This window comes from Rhodamnia argentea, chromosome 3 (assembly GCF_020921035.1).
Source record: "Rhodamnia argentea isolate NSW1041297 chromosome 3, ASM2092103v1, whole genome shotgun sequence".
Taxonomy (NCBI): Eukaryota; Viridiplantae; Streptophyta; class Magnoliopsida; order Myrtales; family Myrtaceae; genus Rhodamnia; species Rhodamnia argentea.
The window spans coordinates 20938558-20945516 of NC_063152.1; positions in this window are offsets into that span (position 1 = coordinate 20938558).

The following is a 6959-nucleotide window of genomic DNA, read 5'->3' on the forward strand; positions in this document are numbered from 1 at the left end:
ACAACTTTAAAGTGCTATATTCGGCGCCTCCGAGTTTCTTTGTTGATTTCGGAGATGTAGTCCCCGATGGTTGGGGAGGAATGGATGACCCCGAAAGTGAAGAATTTGTGGGAACGGTCGATGAAGTCAAGGACCAGGCCGTCCCTCGGAATGAACAGGAGAATCGAGAGGTCGATATGCGACTTACTAATCTGGAGACGCACATGCGTCATTTAACAACTATGGTAGCAGATTTATCGCAATTGACGACCAAAAGGAATACTATGGCGGTAGAAGAAAGCATGCAGATTCTGGAGATACGGCGGGCTATAGATACACAAAATCGAAAGATCGCTCTACTGGAAGAGCAAGGGGACAATGTGTCGAAGAAAATGGATGAGTTGAAGGAACTGATTACGCTACTCACCCAAGCAAGAAATGTTCCGCCCCAAGGCGTGAACCCAAGAGTGGTCTTCCGCACGAAGTATAATGGCGCTGGGTGTCCTCTGGCGCATATATCATACTATCTTCGCCAAATGGTTAGCCACCATGAAGATGACGAAACGCTGATCCGGAATTTCGGACATAGTTTAATGGGCCCCGCATTAGCATGGTTTCTGTTAATTGGCCTAGACCGGGTCCCGAGCTGGGAGGATTTATCGGAGCACTTCTTACGTCACCGTGAAGCTGGAATTAGGGGTTATTTCACTAAGGCCAATTTGCTGAATATCGGGAAAGGTGAAGACGAGAGTTTTGAACTCTTCGCTAGGAGGTGGAGGAAACACGCCGTGATGGTGCATCCACCGCTGTCGGAGAGAGAAATGCTGGAGTTCGTACTAAAGTCACTTCCGGCGGAATACTTTGACCGCATGTATGCATATACCTACTCCTCATTCCAACATCCGGTGGAAATTGGTATGAGAATTGAGGGGATTATCCTAAGAGTCAGAAAGGAAAGGCAGAGGGATCTGGATGAAGAAAATGCCGTCTTTGGTAAGACTAGGTCCGTAACATAACCCTGAAGATGGTCATGAGGACGAAATGATCGGGATGGTAGATACCCCGATTCGTTTCGTGATTGATTTGAACAAAGTTGATAACTGGGATTTTGAAGCTTCTAGTTCGGAACAACCGTCATCACCAAAAAAGATCATACCGGTGAAGATTAAGTTACCGCCTGTGGAAGAGTACAACTCGAAGGCAGTGCATTGGGATTATGGAACGGGCGAGATTGACGCCATAATGAGATCCGGAAGATGTTATCCCCCGAGAGAAGCGGATTCTGAAAAGAGAGTCCCAACTGCGGAAGAAGTTGAGAAGTTGCAATTGGTCGTAAGGACCGGTGAATATGAGGTCGTTGACCAACTGCGGAAAATGCCGGCACTGATTTCCTTATTAGATCTCTTCAAAAATTCTGAAAAGCATAAGAATGCCCTCCTGAAGGTGCTGGATGAGGTGCATGTTCCGGAAACCATTAACGAAGTACAACCGGGGACTTCGTAGGTGCTATCCTCTTAAAAGATCGGATATCTTTTTCGGATGAAGATTTCCCGAAAGAAGGGCGAGTCCATAACTGAGCTCTCTACATCGCCGTGAGGTATCATGGAAAGGAGGTTCCTCATGTTACGATTGATAATGGCTCTGCTTTTAACCTATGTCCTCTGAGCACTTTGAGAAGCTTGGGGATCAATGAAGATTTTGTGAAAACATCCAAAGCCATCATCCGGTCATTTGACGGAGTCTCCAAGAATGTTGTAGGAGAGATTGAGCTGGACATTGACATTGGACCGGTAACTTTCTCTATACCGTTCCAAGTATTGGACATTCCAAGCGCCTTCACCTTGCTCCTAGGAAGACCATGGATTCATGTGTCCGGAGCGGTACCTTCCTCTCTGCATCAAAAGTTAAAATTTGTGGTCAAGGGTCAGTTGATCATCGTCCATGGCGAGACAGGACATCGGGCCGCTTTAAAAGGGATGATTCCATACATTGAACCCTCAAAGGAGGAGGAGCTGAGTTATCATACCTTCGACATTGTATATGTCATGCACGTGTCACCAGATGCAAAGGTGGCTATACCGCAGTTTTCGAGACCTGCGACTATGGCGGGAAAAGTGCTACTCTCGAATGGATTTATTCCAGTCTTTGGATTAGGGAAACACGGTCGGGGAATCCTTAACCCTCCGAACTTGAGCTCAAATGACCACAAGGTTGGTCTGGGTTATAATGGAATAGCGAAGAATAATATAGGTCGAGGCCGAGGTCGAAACAAATGTTATGGAGACCGTGGACGCCGTGGACACCAAGGTGGCCGTTTTATAGGTACCGATGCATGGAAGGCCAAAGGAAAGATGTTCCTAAACCCCTTATTTGAAGTGTTCTCTAAGGGAGGCAAATGGCTGGAAGATGAAGACATCACCGAAGATGCAGAGCCGGACTTATTCAACCCGTTCCTGGATAATCGGGTGAACGTGATAATTGAGTGGCCGGACGATGATTTCCCCACCTCCGAGTAAAAGGCTCTTTCTAAACTTTATCTTTTAATGCATTTTGATTACTGCATTTGCTTTAAAGCTTTTTGATGTTTTAGCACCCTTTGGGTCACATGCTGTTGTCGCGACCCTCCGGAAATTTCTTTCCGGGGTGGAATAGGGCTAACGAGCCGATCCCTCCTTTTATAGACATATATATGGGGGATCGCGAGTCTCTCCCAAGACCCATTACTCGAATCGCGATGTCGGGTAAAATTTATCAAATATCGAAATTGACCTTGTGTGGTCGGGTGGCATGTGCGAGGTGTACATGCAATTCGGAGTCGCCACCGATCGATTTATTGGAAGGTACGATCGGAAAACCTTACCGAGCGGTCGGGAGAAACCGTTCGGTTCCGCGAAAAACCAGAGATTTTGGGTCCGGGGACTTGGTTACGCCAAGTTTCAAATTTGACGCCCTTTCGGTTACCGATGTTGATTGTTTTTCTAACCTAAGATTTCATGCAGATACGATATCGGATGAGGTAGGTCCTAAAAAATCCGAGTATTCATGCAGATGGGAATTTTCTATCCTAATCAATCACAATCAGAGGAATTAATGCGCAATCAAAATCATTACAAGCAATCAAATCAATCAATCAAGGTTTGATATGTCTAAAATGGCCCTATCGGCCCACACAAAAATCAATTTTGGGTATCGGGGTGATTTGGTAAAAATTTGGGGCGGAAGGCCCAAAAGGGTAGAATGGTCATTTTTGGGAGTTCGGGACCCAAAAATCACAAAATTAGGGTCGGGCCAGTTGAATGTGGCCATTTCCCATTTTTTGTGATTTTATGGAATTTTTCTAATTTTTTCTATTTTTTGGAATTTTCATTTATTTTTCAAAAATATTGAAAATTTTCCGGATCGAAATTAATCAACCCTCGTAGTCTCAAAAATTTTCGATCCAGACTTTATGAGTCCCGAATCGATCTACAAATTTTTAGAAATTTTTTATGAAAATCTGGGAATTTTTATGAATTTTCTAAGTATTTTTACAATTTTTTTTGGATTTTTGGAAATTTCTTTTTATTTTTTATTATTTTTTATTACTAAACCGGACCGGGTCAACCCGGTCAACGACCGGTCAACCCGGTCCGACCGCCTCGGACTCGCCCGCAATACCTAAAACGACAACGTACGTATATACCTATTTATTTGATTTTTTCATGAATTTCTAAACCTAATTTCTAATATTCTGAATATAAAAGAAAATAACGGACGGTTGAGATCAACTTCGAAGATTAATCTCGACCGTCCGTGAGTCTCAAAGCAAAACGACGCCGTGTCTACTCCCGCCCACAAAACGACGCCGTATTTCAATTTCAAATGAACGGCCAAGATTAAGTCTTTGGATTCCATCTCGCCCATCAACTCGCTTAGGCTAAAACGACGACGTATTGAACATTTAACGGACGGCCACGATCGATCCCTCGAACTAATCCTAGCCGTCGCCTCGTCTAGCTATAAAACGACGACACTTTATTTAAAAACCTTGAACGGTCATGATTGGCTCTAGATCTCGATTCGAGCCGTTCGTCCGCCTACGACTCAAAAACGACGTCGCATCCTTTAATATCGCGAACGGTCACGATTAAACTTGGACTCGATCCCCACCGTTCATCACGCCCGTCCAACCAAAACGACGCCGCCGAGACTCTAATCAAACGGCACCGTTTCATTTATTTTCTATTTTCTTCCTAATATACCAATATCTAGAAAATATAAAAATTAGATCTAACGGTCCGAAATTAAACCTACCTAATTTTCACCACCGTTAGATCAAAGTCGATCGGGATTGTTCGCGCCAACGACCAAGCCACCTCAGCATGAACCGGACCTATCACCGAATGACACCTAGGACGCCGACTCGTTGACCATGACATGTCGCTTCTTCTTCAACCTAGCGACGACACGTAATGGACGGCCGAGAACGCTCCGGCGAGATCTAACGGCGAGATCTCGCCGGAATGACGCGAGACCAACACCGGACGACTCGCTCGGACTTCCGGATCAACATATCCAAAGATTAAGTAATTGTATCCACAGAATCAACATATATCAAGCTCACACTGATGCGAGATCGTATGGTTCAATCAAGCAAAAAAGAGCATTACGGTTCAATTCCTTCACACGTAAGCTCGAAGATGAGTTGAGGAAACTTACCTCGAGTCCCGATCGGACTCGCGAAGGCCGGAGAGGTCTGGCGCGCGTTCGGCCGGACCGCGATGATTGGAGGTTTCGACTCAGGATGTTCGAGCAAGATTGATGCAAAAACCAGATACGAGCATGGTTAGTGGAGTTCAAAGAGTAAAACGCACACAACAATTTCAAGGAAAATGCTCGAGACCGTATGATGCCATCGTCGCACAAGACGAAGCTCGAGAAGTGAACTCACCGATTTGGAGGATTTCTTGACAATCCAGCTGGTGCGATTGACTCTCTCAAGCTTAGGCGAGCTTCTAAACTTGATCGCGCGCTTTGGTTTGCTCTGGATCAGCCGGACGAAGTACTTGCAGACTTGCTCGAAGCTCCGGCGATGGAAGTCACTCGAGAGCTTCTCTCTCTATCTATCTCACTCTCTCTCTATTCTGGTAGTCCGGCGAGCACAAAATGAGCCTCCTCCTGCTTCGCGAATGTTCTTGGCCTTTTATACTGGATTTTCGAAATTTGGCGCGTCTCGGGTGTGAGCCGGCAGGGACGTATTCACGTGCGAATCGCACGAATTTTGGTCACCCGAGGTCGGACGGCGACGGGCACAAGAATGCACTCCGTTTGGCTCTCCGTTAGTCGCGAATCGAGCTCCAATTTGGCGCGGATTGTGAAATGTTGACTTTTTGGCCTCCGAGCCTTTGACCGGCTGCTCCGCCGTGCTCCGGCGACGATTGGTCACGGCGTTGGTGGAGATGGACACGTCTCGGCTCGAGGAGCAAAACCCCCACAGCAATTGGACCAATTAGGATCGAATTGCCCTTCAATTTGTTGATCAAAATCCACCTTCAAATCTGCAGAATGGGACAATCCGCGAGGAAGAAGAAGTATCTTGTTCTAGACCGGTTCGACCGGTCCGACCGGTGGTCGACCGGTCCGAACCTGGTTCGCACAGTTGCACTTTCAAAATTTTCAAAATTAAACGAAATTGGTTGGGAATTTTTGCAATTAAACCTCAAAATTGGACTTAGGACCCTGAATATCATCTAAAAAAGTGGTTTTGCCCAAAATTTCCCATCAATTTATACAAAACCCCCAAATTTTTCAAAATTCCCAATTTGGGGAAAAACTAAATTGAACGTCTAATTGATAAAATTGGACTATGAGACCCATGCCAATCGATTCAGAATGTGTCTAAACACTAGGGATGGTCCAATTGTGCAATGATAGTCGCTCAATTAAAAGTAATTTCAAAAATTGACCAATTGAGGGACTAAATTGAAAATATTTTGGGGATTTTGCCTAATTCGTGCAATTCGCGCAATTGTGGGTGCAATTGATCAAATTGAAGTTCAAAGGGACTGCGATTGAATGTCTAGACACAAAATGTGCAAAAATTGCAAATAAAAAGATTCAATTTGTATTTTTTATACAAATTCAACCCTAGGTATTGTGAAGAAACACCTAAAATTGAACTCAATTTTCAATTTTTGTTGAGGTCAATATGAAAAGAGAATTAAAATAGAGATATTGGACATTTTTATGTATTTTTGTGACCCCAAAAAAAATATTTTTTATGAATTTTCAAGTATTTTCCTATTTTCCTAAAATATTAAAAAATGCGAAAAATATGAAAAATTCTTTTTTGTTCCAAATTGGTTCCTTAATCTTGGCCAAGGCTTCCAATGTTGATTTTATAATTTTTTGATTTTTTGTGAATTTTTAATGAATTTTGGAAAATAAAACTAAAGGAAAACTGACTAAAAATTCGGGTGTCAACAGATGCCCCTCTTTGAAAGTAATCTCGGTCAGAGGTTGCTTTCAAAGACAAGGTGACACCTGGATCTTTTGTCGACTCTGCTGGGGAAAAATCTAAAGAAAAAAAAAAGTCTTGACATCAAATTGCTTTACCTCTGCCGTTTACGCTCTAACTCTGTGGGGAATTATTTCAGTTCATGCTCGTCTTATGTGAAAGAGAAATGAGAAGAGAGAGACTTACCCGTAGCTCACCTGTCTATGGTTTGAGATTTGTTGATCCGAGGTTGAAAAGTCGAGTGTACGGAATTACCTGTGGACGGTTTGGCGTGATTTTGCAATGGTTAGCGTCCGTCTAGTGTCGAGTGGTGATTTGAAGATTTGTGGGGAAGGTTCACCCTTGTAACAAAGGGGTTTTACCTATTTAAAATGGGTTTGACTATCCACTAGGGATTCATCATTTAAAAAGGGGGCAGATCGGCTTTCGTCTCTCCAGCTACTCACCGTCTGAAAGGGGAGGTTCACCCTTGTAACAAAGGGGT